The following is a 19,882-nucleotide window of genomic DNA, read 5'->3' as shown; positions in this document are numbered from 1 at the left end:
AGAGCTACAGAAACACAGCACGTAGAATGCATGGCTTTTTCCCCATGATTCTTTAGTCTCTCAAAGTTAAATTCTTAAAATTTTTGTTATTACTTCCTTTTCTATTTTTAAAATTTTCCTCTTTCTTATTTTAAATTATTTAACTATTTTATCTTCTAAATCCTTTTTTAAAAATCCTTTTAAATTTTTATGTTTATGGTCATATTCTATCCCTTCATTGTATTTAACCTTATTATTTGTATACATATAAGTTTTTATTTCTTTAAAATTTTGGGATACACTTTCTTCTAACAGACCAATACAAGCTATATCTAGGATATGGCTTTGTTCTACTCTCCATCCTAATCGCATTCTCTATTTTTTTTTTCTTTTTTCAATGAACTTTTTTTTTTTTTAAGATTTTATTTATTTATTTGATAGAGAGAGATCAGAAGTAGATGGAGAGGCAGGCAGAGAGAGAGAGAGAGAGGGAAGCAGGCTCCCTGCCGAACAGAGAGCCCGATGTGGGACTCGATCATAGGATTCTGAGATCATGACCTGAGCCGAAGGCAGCGGCTTAACCCACTGAGCCACCCAGGCGCCCCTTTCAATGAACTTTTATCTTATCAATTCCTTTTTAAAATCTTTTTAAATTTTCATCTTTACAGTCATATTCCAACCCTCCATCATTGTTTACCCTTATTTTTGTATATATATGTTTTTCTTTCTTTAAAATTTTGGGAGGCAGTCTCTTCTAACAGACCAAAATACACCCAAAACCAAATGTGTGGCTCTGGTCTATTCATCAGCCTAATCATATATTATTTTTCTCCTTTCTTCTCTCCCCAGTTTCGGATCTCTTCTGTTTTGGTGAGTGTACATTTTGGGGGGGGGGGCATTGCTAGCCTTTTAGTATTTTCTTCTTTCATTCATCTGTTCTTCTCTGGATGAAATGACAAGGCAGAAAAACTCACCTCAAAAAAAAGACAAGAGCTAGTACCAATGGCTAGGGACCTAATTGATATGACATTATTAAGATGTCAGAACTAGAGTTTAAAATGACAATTAAAAAGATGCTAGCTGGTCTTGAAAAAATCCCATAGAAGATAGTAGAGAATCCCTTCCTGGAGAAATAAAAGAACTAAAATCTAACCAAGTTGAAATCAAAAAAGCTATTAAGGAGATGTAATAAAAAATGGAGGCCCTAACTGTTAGGATATATGAAGCAGAAGAGAGAATTAGTAATATAAAAGACCTAAGGATGGAGAAAAAAGAAGCTGAGAAAAAGAGAAGTAAACCACCACTGGACCACGAGGAGAGATTTCAAGAGATAAGTGATATCATAAGACAAAGCAATATTAGAATAATTGGGATCCTAAAAGAAGAATAAAGAGAGAAGGAGGCAGAAGGTATATTGGAATAAATTATAGCAGAGAACTTCCCCAATTTGAGGAAGGGAACAAATATCAAAATCTAGGGGAAAAGAGAATCCATCCTCAAAATCCATAAAAATATGTCAAGACCACATTATCTGATAGTAAGACTTACAAGTCTCAATGACAAAGAGAAAACCCTAAAAGCACCTCTGGACAAGAAGTCTATAACCTACAATGGTAGAAATATTAGATTGGCAGCAGACCTATCCACAGAGACCTGGCAGGCCAGAAAGGATTGGCATGATGTATTTGGAGCACTAAATGAGAAAAATAGGCAGCAAAGAATACTATATTCAGCTAGGTTGTCATTGAAAATAGAAGGAGAGATAAAAAGTTTCCAGGACAAACAAAAACAAAAAGAATTTGCAAACACCAAGCCAGCCCTACAGAAAATATCAAAAGTGGTCCTCTAAGTGAAGAGAAAGCCTAAAAGTAACAGGCCAGAAAGGAACAGAGACAATATACAGTAAAAGTCACCTTACAGGCAATACAATGGCATTAAATTCATCTTTCAATAGTTACCCTGAATGTAAATGGGCTACATGCCCCAATCAAAAGACACAGGGTATCAGAATGGATAAAAAATACAAGACCCATTGTTCTACTGTCTGTAAGAAACTCATTTTACACCCAAAGACACCTCCAGATTTAAAGTGAGGGGGTGGAAAACAATTTACATTGCTAATGGACATCAAAAGAAACCTTGTGGAGAGCCATCCAGCAGATGCAAGGAGTCACGTAGACGGGACTGCCTGAAGACTGAGGAACTGAGAATGATTGGTTTAGGAGGATGTGGGTGCGCTCGTGGCTGACGCACACAGCACCAGGAGCCAAGAGATAAACGCATGATCACCGCTAGAGAACAATAGAGTCCTGTATGGTTACATAAGGGTCCACAAGGACACTGCGTGCACGGCGTTATGATTGGCCAAATAGGGGGGGGGGGCGAGAACGGGTGAACTTTGTGCATAAATATTGCTGAAAGTGCTTGGTTTGCTGCGGCCGCCATTATTAAAAAAAGAAGTTTGCCACTCACCTCGTCTGCGGGTCGTTCTTGCGGGCCGAGAGCGACAACTGGTGCCGAAACCTGGGATCCCTATCTCCAGACGCAGAACGAGGATCGAGGTAAGAGCAACGATAAGGTAAAGAGTGCACCTATTTCTGTCTATTGACAGGGAAGTTCCCTGAAGACGATCGGAGGTAAGGTTGTTTATAAAGTTCTTCAGGGACGATAAGAGGTTCCCCGTAGACGATAAGACGTTAGGCTGTTTGTGAAGTTCTACGGGGACGATAAGGTAAAGTTTCCTCGGAATGGGGAACAATCTTGTTGTTTTTATTAGCTAACTTTTGATTCAGTTCTTTCATCAAACGCTCATAATCAGCTATTTCCATATTCATTAGTGTGGTTTGCTAGGCATCCTTTCTAACCAGTTCTAATTCTTGCATGGTTTTCTGAAGCATCTTGTTATGCCGCTCTAGGAGAATATCATGTTCAGACTGTAGTGTTTGAAGTTCAGAAACATTACTCTGTAAGTTATTTTGGGTGTCCTGTAATTTGATTTTTAGTTGATCGGAATGGGGAACGATCTTGCTCGCTTGGAGGACTCCTTAAAAGATGTCCTCAAGACGAACGGTACGCCCTTAAAGACAAAAACAGCGAGGGCCTTTTTGAAAGAAGTGGAAGAGATTGCCCCCTGGTTTATAGACGAGGGGCTCCTAAATGTGCCACAATGGGAACACCTGGGTGAGGACTTAAAACGCTGCCCCTCTACATCCCCGGGGACTCTCGCCGTGTGGTCCCTGGTGAAAGTATGTTTGCATTCCCCCCGAGAGCCCCTGCAGCGAGCAGTAATACAGGGAGGCGAAGTTTTTGAGCAAGTGAAAGAAGAATCCCGTAAGGGCTCGTCCCGAAACTCTGACTCCGAAAGCGAAAGCTCAGAAGGAATGTCAGAAAGCGAGTTGCGGGAGTTAGGAAAGATAGAAGCAAACAACAAGAAGGAGGAATCTCCCAGTCTCCAGGCATTGCAGGATTTAGAAGCCATATGATGGCAATTCGAGAGTAAGGAGGTGGAACTACAAAAAGCATTAGAGGAGCTAAGAATGCAGGGAGAGGTTATGGCGCAGTTGAAAGCAGAAGCGGAAGCTGTAGCTGTGGCGCAGTCCAAATTAAAAACGGAAGCCGCAGTTGTGGCGCAGTCGAAATTAAAAACGGAAGTTACGCCGCTTCCGCATTCTGGCTCCACAGCGCCACCCCATGAGTGGCCCCCGCCCTATAAGCTCAGCTGCGCCAAGGCCTGCTATTGTGCGAGCTGCACCACACGAGTGGCTGCTCTGCAATGCTGCACAGGCATGTACAGGCTTGGAAAGCCTTCACTTTATTAATGGGTCTACATGGCGTAACTGTACATACAACTATCACGTAGGCTCTCGATTTGAAACAAATATTACTTGCAATTGCACCTCAGCTAAGCACATAAGTTACTCACCATTGCCAGTCTGTGTTAGAGCTCCCTTTCTCTTCATAGTTTTTAATGCTTCTACTATTAACAAGTCATCTAGTCTCTCTTGTGAGTCCCAGAATTGTCTGCTATCAGAATGTTGGAACGCCACGGTGGGAGACTCGGCAGTAATAGCCAAGATACCGACGTATATCCCGATGCCAGTACAGGTGAACCCCGACAACCTGCCGGTGCTGCTTCGACATAAACGAGACTTTGGAATAACAGCAGCTGCACTCAACAACGTCACAGGAATGGTCGCTGAAGCATTGGCTACGCAAGAACAAATTAACGGACATTTGTATGCTGGGATCCTTATTGTAAATCAAAGGGTTGATCTTGTACAGGAACAACTTGATATCCTAGAGTCAATTGTGTCAATAGGATGCATACATAATATGGCTGGACTTTGTATCACCCCTATAGCTCATAGCAACTTATCCTTAGCAGCTAACCATTGCTCAGCTTGCTGAAAACTTTGTAAGCTCCTTGTTTTCTCACTTCCCTTCTCTGACGCACGCATGGTATGTTGTAGGAATAATTGTAGGAGTACTAGTGGTAATTGTTCTTTTCTTGTGCCTCTTGCCCTGTGCACTTAAAATAATACTAGCAGAAGTTTATAAGTTAAGAGCCATCATACGTAACCATCAGCTAATCAACCGCGGTGGGCTCAGAATGTCACCTTGAACACCACCCAAGTACCTCTTGGCTCCGTTGGCGATTTGGTTACTATGTTATAACAATCAGTCTCTTTCCTCAAACTAGGCAGGCATAAGAGCCTTGATGATTCCGGCTCAAATACTCCTTCTAAAATGCATCTGCAGAATTGTATGATGACAACGGTTACAGCAACGGGCTTCGGTCTAAGCCATGATGGCTCTGGAGACTGGCACCTCCCCCCCCAAAATATGGCTAAGTATGCTGGATCGGTAGTCAAAGATGGGTAAGACTGATCCCTCACCATAGCAACCTAAGACAGGGGCTCCTCGGCCAGGGGGAGTACCCGATGACGGGTAAGCATGTGTGTTGAGGATTGGCAACCTAAGACAGGCACGATCCCTGCCATATAAACAATAAAAAAGGGGGAACTGTGGAGAGCCATCCAGCAGATGCAAGGAGTCACGTAGACGGGACTGCCTGAAGATTGAGGAACTGAGAATGATTGGTTTAGGAGGATGTGGGTGCACTCGTGGCTGACGCACACAGCACCAGGAGCCAAGAGATAAACGCATGATCACTGCTAGAGAACAATAGAGTCCTGTATGGTTACATAAGGGTCCACAAGGACACTGCGTGCACGGCGTTATGATTGGCCAAATTGGGGGGGGGGCGAGAACGGGTGAACTTTGTGCATAAATATTGCTGAAAGTGCTTGGTTTGCTGCGGCCGCCATTATTAATAAAAGAAGTTTGCCACTCACCTCATCTGCGGGTCGTTCTTGCAGGCCGAGAGCGACAAAACCTGAGGTTGCAATCCTTATATGAAACAAATTAGATTTTAAGCCAAAGACTATAATAAGAGATAAGGCAGAACACTATATCATACTTAAAGGGTCTGTCCAACAAGAAGCTCTAACAATTTTAAATATCTATGCCTATAGGAAATAGCCAATTATATAAACCAATTAAAACAAAATCAAAAGGCGCCTGGGTGGCTCAGTGGGTTAAGCCGCTGCCTTCGGCTCAGGTCATGATCCCAGGGTCCTGGAATCGAGTCCCACATCGGGCTCTCTGCTCGGCGGGGAGCCTGCTTCCCTCTCTCTCTGCCTGCCTCTCCATCTACTTGTGATTTCTCTCTGTCAAATAAATAAATAAAATCTTTAAAAAATAAATAAATAAAATAAAACAAAATCAAAGAAACATATTGGTAACAATACAATAATAGTAGAGGACTTTAACAGCCCCCCCCACACTGAAATGGACAGAGCATCTAAGCAAAAGATCAACAAGGAAATAAAGGCTTTACATGACCTGCTGGACCACATGAACATTACAGAAATATTCAAAACATGCCATCCCAAAGCAACAAACTATAATGCATTCTTCTCTAGAACACATGGAACATTCTCCAGAATAGATCACATCCTGGGTCACAAATCAGGTCTCAACCAGTACCAAAAAATTGAGTTCATTCCCTGAATATTTGCAGACCACAATGCTTTGAAACTAGAACTCAATCACAAGAAGGAAGTTGGAAAGAACTCAAATATATGGAGACTAAAGAGCAACCTACTAATGAATGAATGGGTCAACCAGGAAATTGAAAAGGAATTTTAAAAAATTCATGGAAACAAATGAAAATGAAAACACAACTGTTCAAAATCTTTGGAATGCAGCAAAGGTCATCCTGAGAGGAAAGTATATAGCAATACAAGGCTTTCTTAAAAAACAAGAAAGGTCTTAAATCCACAACTTAATCCTACACCTAAAGGTGCTGGAGAGAAAGAATGGCAAAGAAAGCCTAACCCCAGAAGAAGAGGAGAAATAATAAAGACCAGAGCAAAAACCAATGAAATAGAAATCAAAAGAACAGTAGAACAGATCAGTAAAACTAGGAACTGGTTCCTTGAAAGAATTAAGAAGATTGATTAACCCCTGGCTAGACTTATCCAAAAACAAAAACAAAAACAAAAAAGAGAGGAACCAAATTAATAAAATTATGAATGAGAGAGGAGAGATCACAACCAATACCAAAGAATACAAACAATTATAAGAACATATTATGAGCAACTCTACACCAGCAAACTTGACAATCTGGAAAAAATGGATACAATCCTAGAGACATATAAACTACCTAAACTGAACCAGGAGGAAATAGGAAACCTGAACAGACCCATACCCAATAAGGAGATTGAAGCAGTCATCAAAAATCTCCCAACGAACAAGAGCCCTGGGCCAGATGGCTTCCCAGGGGAATTCTACCAAATATTAAAGAAGTAATACCTTTTTATCTGAAACTGCTCCAAAAAAAAAAAAAAAAGATAAAAGAAAAAAAAGAAATGGAAGGAAAATGTCCAAACTCATTTTATGGGCCAGCATCAATCACCTCGATCCCAAAACCATACAAAGACCCCATGAAAAAGGAGAATTTACACACCAATATCCCTGATGAACTTGGATCCAAAAATTCTCACCAAAATACTAGCCAAAAAGTCCCAACAGTACATCAAAAGGATTACTCACCACGACCAAGTGGGATTTATTCCTGGGCTGCAAGGTTGGTTCAACATCTGCAAATAAATTAATGTGATACAGTACAGTAAAAAAAGAAATAGCAAGAAACATATGATACTCTCAATAGATGCTGAAAAAGCATTTGGCAAAGTACAGCATAGTTTCTTGATCAAAACTCTTCACAGTGGAGGGATAGAGGGTACATGCCTCAATATCATCAAAGCCATCTATGAAAAGCCCACAGAAAATATCATTCTCAATGGGGAAAAACTGAGAGCTTTTCCCTTAAGGTCAGGAAGATTACAGGTTGTCCACTATCACCATGGCTATTCAACATAGTACTAGAAAACCTAGCCTAAGCAATCAGACAACAAAAAGAAATAAAAGGCATCCAAATTGACAAAGAAGTCAAACTCCCACTCTTTGCAAATTGACAAAGAAGTCAAACTCTCACTCTTTGGGTTATGTGGAAAACCCAAAAGACTCCACCCCAAAACTGCTAGAACTCATACAGGAAGAATTCAGTGAAGTGTCAGGATATAAAATCATTGCACAAAAGTCAGTTATATTTCTACACACCAACAACAAGACAGAAGAAAGAGAAATTAAGGAGTTGATCTCATTTACAGTTGTACTCAAAGTCATAAGATACCTAGGAATAAATCTAACTAAAGAGGCAAAGAATCTGTACTCAGAAAACTATAGAGTACTCATGAAAGAAATTGAGGAAGACACAAAGAAATTGAAAAATGTTCCATGCTGATGGATTGGAAGAACAAATATTGTGAAAATGTCTATGCTACCTAGAGTAAACTACACATTTAATGCAATCCTTATCAAAATACCAATGACTTTTTTTTCAGAGAAATGGAACAAATAATCCTAAAATTTATATCGAACCAGAAAAGACCCCCGAATAGTCAGAGGAATGTTGAAAAAGAAAACCAAAGCTGGCACCATCACAGTTCCAGACTTCAAGCTCTATTACAGAGCTGCAATCATCAAGACAGCATGGTATTGGCACAAAAACAGACACACAGATCAGTGGAACAGAATAAGAGAGCCCAGAAATGGACCATCAACTCTAAGGTCAACTAATCTTCAACAAAGCAGGAAAGAATGCCAATGGAAAAAAGACAAGTCTCCTCAACAAATGGTATTGGGAAAATTGGACAGCCACATGCAGAAAAATGAAACTGGATCATTTTCACACACACAAAAATGGACTCAAAATGGATGAAAGACCTCAATGTGAGACAGGAATCCATCAAAATCCTTGAGGAGAACACAGGCACCAACCTATTCAACCTTAGCCTCAGCAACTTCCTCCTAAAAATATTGCCAAAGGTAAGGAAAGCAAGGGCAAAAATGAACTATTGGGACTTCATCAAGATCAAAAGCTTTTGCACAGCAAAGGAAACAGTCAACAAAACCAAACAACAACCAAGACAATGTGAAAAGATATTTTCCAAATGACATATCAGATAAAGGGCTTCTATCCAAAATCTATAATGAATTTATCAAACTCAGCACCCAAAGAACAAATAATCCAATCAAGGAATGCACAGAAGACATGAACAGACATGTCCACAAAGAAGACATCCAAATGGCCAACAGATTCATGAAGAAGTGCTCATCACTTGGCATCATGGAAATACAAATCAAAACTACGTGAGATACTACCTCACACCTCAGAATGGCTAAAATTAACCAGTCAGGAAATGGACAGGTGTTGGAGAGGTTGTGGAGAAAGGGGAACCATCCTGCACTGTTGGTGGGAATGCAAGCTGATGCATCCACTCTGGAAAACAGTATGGAGGTTCCTCAAAAAGTTGAAAATAGGGGCCACCCTACGACTGACCCAGCAATCACATTACTGGGTATTTACCCTACAAATGTAGTGATCCGAAGGGACACATGCACCAGAATGTTTGTAGCAGCAATGTTCACAATAGCCAAATGATGGAAGGAGCCTAAATGTCCACCAACAGTTGAATGGATAGAGAAGATGTGATAGACATATATACAATGGAATACTATGCAGCCATTAAAAAGCCCTGAAATCTTGCCATTTGCAACAACGTGGATGGAACTAGAGGGTATTATGCTAAATAAGTCAATTAGAGAAGGACAATTATCATATGATCTCAGTGATATGAGGAATTTGAGAAACAAGACAGAGGATCATAGGGGAAGGCAGGGAAGATGAAACCAGAGAGGGAGACAAACCATAAGAGACCCTTAATCTCAGGAATCAAACTAAGGTTGCTGGAGGGGAGGGTGATGGGAGGAATTGGGTGGTTGGGTGATGGACATTGGGGAAGGTATGTGCTATAGTGAGTGCTGTGAATTGTGTAAAACTGATGAATCACAGACATGTTCCCCTGAAACAACACATTATATGTTAATAATAAATAAATAAACCAATAAATAAATAAATAAATAAATGAGAGAGAGAGAGCAGGAGCATGGAGAGGGACAAAGGGTGAAGCAGATTCCCCATTAAACAGGAACCCGAATGTAGGGCTTAATCCTAAGACCCTGAGATCATGACCTGACCCGAAGCCAGATATTTAACTGACTGACACCTAGGCGCCAAGGAAATAAGCTTTGATATCTTAAAGAATTTCGCCTGCTTCATCCTTCTTCAATAATCTATGTGACTATTTGTGTTTTGCATTTCCATCTAAGTTTTAGAACGAATCAGTGAATTCCACAAAAACAAAAACAAAAAGCCAAAACCAAAAACAAAGAACCCTGCTGGAATTTTTTTTTTTTAAGATTTTATTTAATTATTTGACAGAGAGAGATCACAAGCAGACAGAGGCAGGCAGAGAGAGAGAGAGAGAGAGAGGGAAGCAGGCTCCCTGCTGAGCAGAAAGCCTGATGTGGGCCTTGATCCCAGGACCCTGAGATCATGACCTGAGCCGAAGGCAGAGGCTCAACCCACTGAGCCACCCAGGCACCCAGCATTTTTTTTTTTTTTAACTGAGAAGATTTCTATCTGAGAAGCATACCATATTTAGCACATTTGAGTTTTTCAATCCAGAAACATGGCTATCTCTCCGTTTGTTTGGGTCTTCTCCAAAGAAGTTTCACTCTTCTTTTCTTAGATTTATTTCTAGGTAATTATTGTTTTGTTTCTCATTTTATTTTGAATGATATCTTTAAATTCATTTTCTGCTATTGATGGTATATAGAAATACAATTTATTTCTGTTTGTTGGGTTGATATCTAGCAACATTTCTAAACTCTTATTAATACTCAATACTCACAACCTCTAGCTTCTTTTATGTTTTTTCTCACCATAGTCATCATGATAGTGTTTTATTCTTTTCTTTTCTTTCCTATCGATTGAATGTTTGCCCTACTGTTTTAGCTAGTCCCACAGTTCAATGGAATAGCAATGTATTTCTTCCATTTTAAGTAGATGAGATTTCCTAGTTATCCTACCAGTACTGATTTTTAGCAAAATTTCACTGAGGTCAGAGAATATGTTCTATGCATCTTCAAACTTTTGAAATTAGTTGAGGTTCATTTTATGGTCAGCAAAAGGTAAATCTGTATAAATGCTTTTCTGTGCCTGTGCCTGGAAAAAAGATGTGCTCTGAGTTCCTGTGTGCAATTTCCTATACATATTTGTTACGTCAAATCTAGTCATAATGTGTTCAAAATTTGGATTGCTCATTTGGTCAATTACTGAAAGAGGTGTGTTAAAAAATCTCATGTTTGATTAGTATTTGTCTATTTCCTCAAGAGTTTCTCTCTACATGAAACAATCCACATTTGAAATGCCTATATTCTGGGGTTCCTGGGTGGCTCAGTCAGTTAAGTGCACCCGACTTGATTTCTGCTCAGGTCATGATCTCAGGGTCATTAGATTGAGCCCCATGTCGGGCTCTATGCTGAATATGGGGCCTGCTTGATTCTTTCTCTCCCTCTCCCTCTCATCCCCTCCTCTCTAAAACATTAAAATTAAAATTAAATTGCTATATTCTATAGGCAAAACAAAGCTTTTATTATAATGAAAGAATCATCTCAAGGTATGATTTTTGCTTTAAAGTTTAATTGCTTGATATCAGTGTTACTTTTCTGTATTTGTGTAGTATTTACATATTATATGTTTTCCAACCTTTCCATTTCAGCTATCTTGGATCTGTGTGTTTTTAATGTGGGCTTTGGGAACAGCATTCATTTGAATATTTTAAAAATCCAATCTACAATTGTTATCTTTTAAATTGAGTCTTTGGTTTTCTGAGGTCTCACTAAGATGTAAATATGTAAAGATTATGTATCCCAGTAAGGAATCACTGGGTTTCTTTCATCAATTCTAGAATATTCTCAGCTACTACCTCTCCAAATATTGTTTAGTCTTCCTTGCTGTTACCCTTTCATCTTTACTTTTATTTTTTGCCTTTTTGTGCTTTCTTATGCATAACTTCTTTTAATATAATCCAATTTACCAATTCTCTCTTCTTCTGTGTCTAATCAGTTGATAAACCTATCTAGGGAGGTCTCAATTTTGACTATTATAATGTTGAGTTCTGGAATTATTTGATTCTTTTACATATTGCACTATTTTTAGTTTCTAGCATTTATTTCTAGTATCCTTGACAAAATTCTGAAGCTCAGCTTTTGTAAGTTAACATAACAAATAGGACTGTCTTAGGATCCATGTCTATAATTCTTATTGTGGGTTTATTCTGATGGTTATTTACTTATTTTGGGGGGGTCGATAGATACCCTTGATGTCTATTTTCCATGTGCACATTTTTATTTATTTATTTATTTATTCATTTATTTCTCTTAGAGTGTGCATGCACGTGAGCGGAAGCACAGTGGGGAGGGCCCGAGGATAAGGAGAGAGAGAATCCCAAGCTGACTCCATACCCAGCATGGAGCCTAATGCAGGGCTCAATCTCAAGACTCCAAGATCATGGCCCAAGCTAAAATCAAGAGTTAGTTGCTTAACTGACTGAGCCACTCAGGTGCCCCTCCATGTGCTCATTTTAAACTGAGTGCTCAAATCGTTTGAAAGAAAAGAAATAGGAGTAGTTTGAAGCCTCAGATATCAGTAAAATGCTTTAGAGGGGTTTTATTTTTGCTTCTGCCATTTTCCTGTGGGTGATCCAGAATTTACTTGCTGGGTAAAGTTAGCAGGGTCTGTCTCTAGAAAAGTTCTTCCTTTGGTATCTGTACTGGCCCAGATGAGACTAAACTAGTGACTTTCATTCTGTTTGCTCTCTTTCATCCTAGGGAGTCAAAACTTTTTTCACAACATGTGATATGACCATGTTGGATATTACTCACCTGGAAGACAAACTCATGGCAATATTCATATTGCGGGTTTGGCGCAGATAATAGATCCTGATGTTTACACGGAATTCCCTATTTAATAGCTGGAAACACACTCTTTCACTTCTACTCAAAAAAGCACATCTGATAGTATATTATTATCTGAGCAATAGTTACATAGTACCTAATTTAATTATTTAAAAATAACTTTTAAATTTTGATACTTGGTTATGAGTGGCATTGTTGACCCACCTTACAAATGATATCATTGAAATGATTTATGACGTTGAGATTGACTATAAGGATGCTGGTAGCTGTTGTGCTATGACATTTCTAAATTATGTATAAGGTGGGTCAAATTACTTTTCAGTTATGTGCCAAGAAAACATGTCAAGCAAATATAAGAGATAAAAGAGATTAACAATGAATCATACATTTCTTTGTAACCTATAAACAACATGCTGATAGACTGGACAGGTAGCAATTATTATTTTGCTATAAGTCTTAGCTCTTTTCTCATTTCACTCTTAGTGGAACAGATAAAATTACTTTGTACTATAACTTCCAGGAGTTTCCCCAGCCCCTGTAATAGGAAAAGTGTATATTATAAAAGTGTATATTACATGACTATTCCTCCTGGTAGATGACAATTTTTAAGCCTCATCTTGCCTTTTTTTTTTTTTTTAAAGATTTTATTTATTTATTTGAAAGACGGAGATCACAAGTAGGCAGAGAGGCAGGCAGAGAGAGAGAGAGAGGGAAGCAGGCTTCCTGCGGAGCAGGGAGCCCGATGCGGGGCTCGATCCCAGGACCCTGAGATCATGACCCGAGCCAAAGGCAGCAGCCCAAACCACTGAGCCACCCAGGCGCCCCTGCCTTTTTTTTTTTTTTTTTTTTGGATAATTCAAATCTACATGAAATTTGAGTTTATAAAGTAGCTACATTTTTTTTAAGATTTTATTTATTTATTTATTTGACAGAGAGAAATCACAAGTAGATGGAGAGGCAGGCAGAGAGAGACAGAGGGAAGCAGGCTCCCCACTGAGCAGAGAGCCCGATGCGGGACTCGATCCCAGCACCCCGAGATCATGACCCGAGCCGAAGGCAGCGGCTTAACCCACTGAGCCACCCAGGCGCCCCAAGTAGCTACATTTTATAACAATATCTGAATACTGTGGATTTGATGTTCTGTGGGTTATACGAAGGAAGGGATAATCAACTTTCTGTATAAGGTTGGGTGGGAGAAAACAGATTTGGGTAGAATGACATTCTGTTAACTTTTAGAAATTGAAGGATAGCATGAGGGCCCTTGGGTGCTCAGTAAGAAAGGAGGGTATCAAAAGTTTAAATAGGGGCGCCTGGGTGGCTTAATGGGTTAAGCCTCGGCCTTCAACTCAGGTCTTGATCTCAGGGTCCTGGGATGGAGCTCTGCATTGGGCTCTCTGCTCAGAAGGAGCCTGCTTCCCCCTCTCTCTCTGCCTGCCTCTGCCTACTTGTGACCTCTCTCTGTCAAATAAATAAATATTTTTTTATAAAGCTTAAATAAAGTTTAAAGATTACAAAGCTACAATTTTGAGCATGGCTACTTATACCTCTAGTCTTCCTAAAAGTCAGAAAGAGTTGCCTTAGAGAGGCCTCAGGAAAGTTAAAGATTATCACACCTTCTCTCTCTATAGGGCTTTCTTGAGGGCGAAGAGAAATTAAGAAATTTGTTTTCCTCCATTCTCTGAGCTTGAAGAACTTGAGGCAATGGGACGAGCTAGAGATTTACAGGGTAACTGCTGTGTCAGAGGCAGAAATAATTCCTCCTCATGGGGATTCAGTTACTTGTTAACCCCTAAAGCCAGTCCTTTCCAACAGAATGACTCCAAGAAGAGCATAATTTATAGTATGCTTTACAAGAGACTCTGAATATTTCCACTTCTCTCTGCATATATTGATACACCTAATAAATCGGTATTACTGGGAAAAAGAAAAGCTTGTAAAAAATTAAAAATTTAGGAGAGGTTAATATAATATTTGCTTTGCCGTTTTCGTCATTCTTGTAGAATTGAAGTTGACGATATTTGTTTGACGAACTCGGCTTGCTCAATAATTGTTTATTCATGTTACCACAGCCTTCATGCCTGCAGCTATCTCCTGGAACACTCCTGTGTGTTTGTGTGTCTACTTCTCAGCGTTCAGGTCTCAGCTCAAACATAATATCCTCAGATTGATCTCTCTGCATAAAAGATGCACGCCCCTCCATCTTTCTCTAAACACCATCCAGCTTGCTTCTTTTATTACATTTACTAGTACATGAAATTTATTATTATATGAATACTGGTTTATTCATTTACTTGTTTCATTAGCAAATAGATAACAGTTGAAGTGGAGAAGGAGGAAAGTAGATGGACTCATATAATTTTGAGGTAGAATGGCCCATATTTGTTGGTAAATTGGGCATCGTGTCTGCGTTGGTTGGGAACAGAGTTTAGGAATCAAAGAAGACTCCCAGGTTTCTAGCTTGAATAACTGATGGTACCATTTATGGAGTATGAAAAAATGAGGTGGGGATGGCAACTGAGACTTATCCTTTGGGGTACTATTGAGTTTGAGATAGGAGTATTGAGTTAGGTAAATAAAGAGGGATAGTAAGTATACAGTTGGATACATACATCTGAAACACAGAGAAGGAGGCTAGGCTGGAAAAATTAAGTCTGGAAGCAACAAGGACATCAGCATAAAGATTGTATTGAAAACCATATGAATGGATAACTCACTTCATGATAGAGGAATGGCTGGGAAGATGGCTGAGAAAGAAAAACGTGTATTTCCTTACTATTTATGTAAAATTTTTTAAATGCACAAAACAACTGTGTATATTTTACAAGCATATATATGAGTAAAATGATAGAAATAATCACATTATAGTAGTTTTCTGGGGACCAGAAGGATAAAAGGTGTAGGGGATGAATAGAAAAGGAGAAAATAAATGGTGAAATCAAATATGGATGAACCTTCTACTCTATAATGTGCTGTAAAGTTAAGAGCACGGTTAACTCAACCCTCTCTATGGTAGATCTACTAAAAAATTTTAAAGAAAAAGGAAAGGTCTTCTGGGACTGAGCCCTGCATCACTTCTTCATTCATGAGTGAAGAGCTGGCAAGGAATACTATGAAGAAGTAGACAATGAATTCAGGGGAGAGTTCAAATAACAAAGATCAAGAAAAATATGTCTAATGTCAGTTGCATCAGTGTTGCTGAAAATACAGAAGACTGTCCATTAGACCTGCTCTGGGTTTACTGCAAGGAATTGACGACTTGACGAGAGCACTTTTAGGGCAGTGACGCTTACTGAAGGCAGCTGGTAACAGAAGAAGACCCTTTTATTGAGAGGTGAAGCCAAGACGACGGTGCATGAATACAGTATGTCCTAGAAATGGGGAGGTGGTTGGGGTGGGATGCAAATTCAAAGCAGGTTTGTTTTTCTAAACATGAGAGATAACACAGCAACTTTACAGTATTAATTCTGGCAATGGTCCCATAAAGAGAAATAATCTGATGACAGAAGAAAAGGGTGAAAATATAAGGAACATGTCTTTGTGAGGGTAGGGAATCCAGCACATTAGTAGAAGAATTGCTTTCTTTTCCTTTATTTCCTTAAACACAGGGAGAGTACGTTAATTTGTGTTGTTGTTACTGCTCATTTTAGTGTTTTTCAAGGTTATTGTATGTGCACATAACTTTAAGAATTAAGAAATTCTAGACATTCTATATAGGCAGTGGTCACTCTCTACCCTTCTGCCATTTGTCCCCACAAAGATCCACCATTTCCAGCTCCACGTACATGTCTGTGACTCTCAGTAACAGCCAGTACTATTTTATTATTTCTTGTTTCTTTTAGTTTGTGGTTTTAGGTCATGACTTCACACTATTCGAAATGAGGATTAATGTGTTTCCATTTCTCTTTTCTTAATTTTGGCTAGGTCCATATTCAATATTGGATTTATTATAACTGTGACATTAAATTTAATAATGATTATTTTTCCTTTTCTGAAAAATATAACTATTTTTATTTCTTGGCTTAAGAGTTGTCTTTTTTTTTTCTTTGCTGAATTTTCTAAGACTTACCAGAAATTCAATTTCCAAATTCTTCTACAATTGTCTAAATCTTTCATGAATATATATTCAAGGCTTTAAAGATTTTGTATTCTGGGAGAAATAATCTCCTGAAGGCTCTGATTTGCTTCAGTCTGCCATGGCTGCTTTTTACGCTAAGTGCAAGCTGTCGTAAGTTCATTTAGAGAATTTTCCATGTCTATGTTTCCTATGTTGGAAACTCTCTTTTCAGAAGCTCATGCCTGCCTTTCCCTTGGTTTACTCTCCAGTGTTGATAGAACATTTTCTCTGGGGATTTTCTGAAAAAGGATAGATGGGAAGTAAATTTTTGAGACTTGCCCATGTGAAAATATTTTTATTCTAGACTTACATGTGATTTGGCTGGGTATAGAATATTAAAATTATTTTCTTTCAACAATTTGAAGACATCAATCCACTGCCCTCTAGCTTCCACTGTTATTACTGAGTAGTAAATATTCCTAATCCTCTGTAGGTGGCTTGTTTAATTTTCTTTCTGGAAACTCTTCTAAAGAGAAGAGTTCACAGAGTTCTAATATTTCTTTCTTTTTTTTTTTTTTAAAGATTTTATTTATTTATTTGTCAGAGAGAGAGAGCAAGAGTGAGCACAGGCAGAGTGGCAGGCAGAGTCAGAGGGAGAAGCAGGCTCCCTGCGGAGCAAGGAGCCCGATGTGGGACTCGATCCCAGGACGCTGGGATCATGACCTGAGCCGAAGGCAGCTGCTTAACCAACTGAGCCACCCAGGCGTCCCAAGTTCTAATATTTCTTGATGATATGATATGACTTACTCTGCCCTGTGTTCCCAGTTGTTCTGGGCACTTGGTAGGCTTTTATTATGAAAACTCACATCTCGTAGTTTTAAGATATTGTCTTAAATTTAGTTGTTTAATGGTTTCTGGTATATTGTTTACCAAAATTATTGAGATTTTGGACATACTGACCTGTTTCTCTAATTTTATTAATACATGTCTCATATTTTCCTTCTCTTTGAGTATTTGCCCTACTTCCTGGAAGACTTTTACAGTTAAATCTTCCAACATTTCTACCAAGCTTCTACTTAAAAATTCCTTAGTAATCTCGCAGGCTTGGAGGTAACCTAAATTAGAATTTTCAAAGTCTTTATTTAGGATAATGAAGATATTTAGACTGATAAGAACCCAAAGTTACTATCAATTTTGTCAACAAGGTTTTAGATTTAGAATAGAGAAAGAAAAAAACTATTATATTGTTCACTTGGCTTTCACAGGAGGACATAGAGTCCCACAACTTGAGCACAAATAAAAAAAAAAAACAGAAACACAAACTACACAAATGTCAACAAGAAGAAAACAGGTCAATACTATTATGGACAAAGTTCAAGGTAAAAAAAATAAACAAATGAAAAAAACACAAAACAAAAACTCATTCCACATGGATAAAAGGTTGTATGAGAAAATGAAAATAAATGGTGTCAATGATTAACTTAAAGGTATTTACATTACATTTTCATTATTAAGTAATATAATAAGCCACTGTTTCCCAAATTTCAATTATTGCATAATACCTTCAGAGTATACTTAATATTTTGTTTCAAATTGATGTACATTTTATTTAAATAAAAATGTAACTTAAATTATGGTTGTAAATGGAAGAATCGGTTTCATTGATGAGTAGAAGGGAAACATAGAAATTATAGCTGAGGGGTGTCTGGGTGGCTGAGTTGGTTAAGTGTCCAATTATTGGTTTCTGCTCAGGTCACGATCTCGGGGTTGTGGGACCCAGCCCTGCATTGAGCTCCATGCTGAGCATGGAGTTTGCTTGAGATTCTCTCCCTCTCCCTCTACCCTTCCCCCTGCTCGCAAGCTTGTGCACTCTCTCTCTAAAATAAATAAAATCTTGAAAAAAATAGAAAAATAAAGAAATCGTAGCTGAATTCTATACCTCTAGATGAAGTTTCACCAAAGACTTTTCTGCTATTTTTAAATACTTTATTTATTTATTTGACACAGAGAGAGAATGAGAGAGTGAGAGAGAGAGAGATCACAACTAGGCAGAGAGAGAGCGGGAAGCAGGCTGAGCAGAGAGACCGATGCGGGGCTCGATCCCAGGACCCTGAGATCATGACCTGAGCCGAAGGCAGAGGCTTAACCCACTGAGCCACCCAGGCGCCCCGCATTATCTTTTTGATTCTGAATTACAATGTTTCTTGTATTCTGACCTTCTAACTTCTCCGTAACTCTTGGTTTCCCTTTTTCATCAAGCATTCTAGTAATTTCTGAATCCGCTGACAGAGGGAAGAGGTGAGCTAGAAAGAGTTGGGGTGAGGTTTTGGGGTTCTGCCCGTATCTGTGCAACTATCATGCTCAGTCATTTAAATTTCATATCTGCAGTACATGGAAGTCAAATTCCTAAGCCACAGAGTAACACAAGCAGCGCGACCCAGAGCTCTGGCAGCGACTACCTCCCGTGAGCGCGGCTTCGCAGGTCCCGGACTTCGGACTTCCAGACATCACCCGGTGGCTGATGTCATCATCGACTGTCACCTAGTTTCAAGCGACAAAGAGAAGCAAGACGAGATAAAACTGTGGGCCAGAAGCTTTTCTGTCCCCACCGATTGATGATACGACAACAATACGCCTCTAATGTGCATAGGCACATCATCAGTGCAACCCCCCGGAACGTAAACGTAAATAACCGAAATCTCCAATCACCTGGAACTAGAGACCTCGCCCTCACTACACTCGGAAAAAACAGGCTGAGGGCGCCTGGGTGGCTCAGGGGTTAAGCCGCTGCCTTCCGCTCAGGTCATGACCTCAGGGTCCTGGGATCGAGTCCCGCATCGGGCTCTCCGCTCAGCGGGGAGCCTGCTTCCTCCTCCGCCTCTTGTGATCTCGGTCTGTCAGATAAATAAATAATATATTTTAAAAAAAAAATAACAGTCCGAGAAAAGAAGAAAAGGCAACCGCAGAGACCTCAGAACGACTTTCTTAATCATCATCGTGATGATGACCTCATTGTTCATACTTTGCTCCGATTTCCACAATTTCTACACGGAAGATGTCATCTGGAAGACATTTTAAAAAGATTGCAAAGAGAGAAGCAGTAGTGACGGGCTACACGATAAATAAATATTTCTTCCTGGAATACGTTATCGACCGAACCGCGGACTCGCCGCTCAGCCTCCCGCTCCGCCCGCCTCACGCGGCGACCGAGCTCCCTCAGAGTAGCCGGACTTCCCGCCCCAGAATTCCCTTCTCACTCGTTTCCCAGGAGTCCGAGGGAGTCAAGGGTCCGCTCCTCCGCTCGAAGTTAACCCCACCCCTCATTCTTTACTGGCCATTCGTGATTGGTCCCGCCCCACCCGCTGAGTTTGAGGCTGTTGATTGGATAAAAGCGAGGCG

General features: G+C 39.5%; 1 protein-coding gene across 1 annotated transcript in view; it reads right to left on the bottom strand.

The window, feature by feature from the left end:
• The window catches only part of KMO (kynurenine 3-monooxygenase), a 69,027-nt gene extending 49,326 nt beyond the window's left edge, over window positions 1-19,701 (bottom strand). Inside the window, exons 1-3 of the mRNA XM_082702751.1 lie at window positions 19,492-19,701; window positions 19,193-19,377; window positions 18,943-19,024 (exon numbers count right to left, since the gene is read on the bottom strand). The gene's annotated coding sequence lies outside the window, so the exon portion shown is untranslated. The remainder of the gene's footprint in view (window positions 1-18,942; window positions 19,025-19,192; window positions 19,378-19,491) is intronic.
• Between the last annotated feature and the right edge of the window lie 181 nt (window positions 19,702-19,882).

This window comes from Mustela nivalis (genome assembly GCF_964662115.1).
Source record: "Mustela nivalis genome assembly, chromosome: 16".
NCBI classification, from domain to species: Eukaryota; Metazoa; Chordata; class Mammalia; order Carnivora; family Mustelidae; genus Mustela; species Mustela nivalis.
The sequence above is the reverse complement of the archived record's forward strand: the minus strand, read 5'-3'. Positions and strand labels throughout refer to the sequence as shown.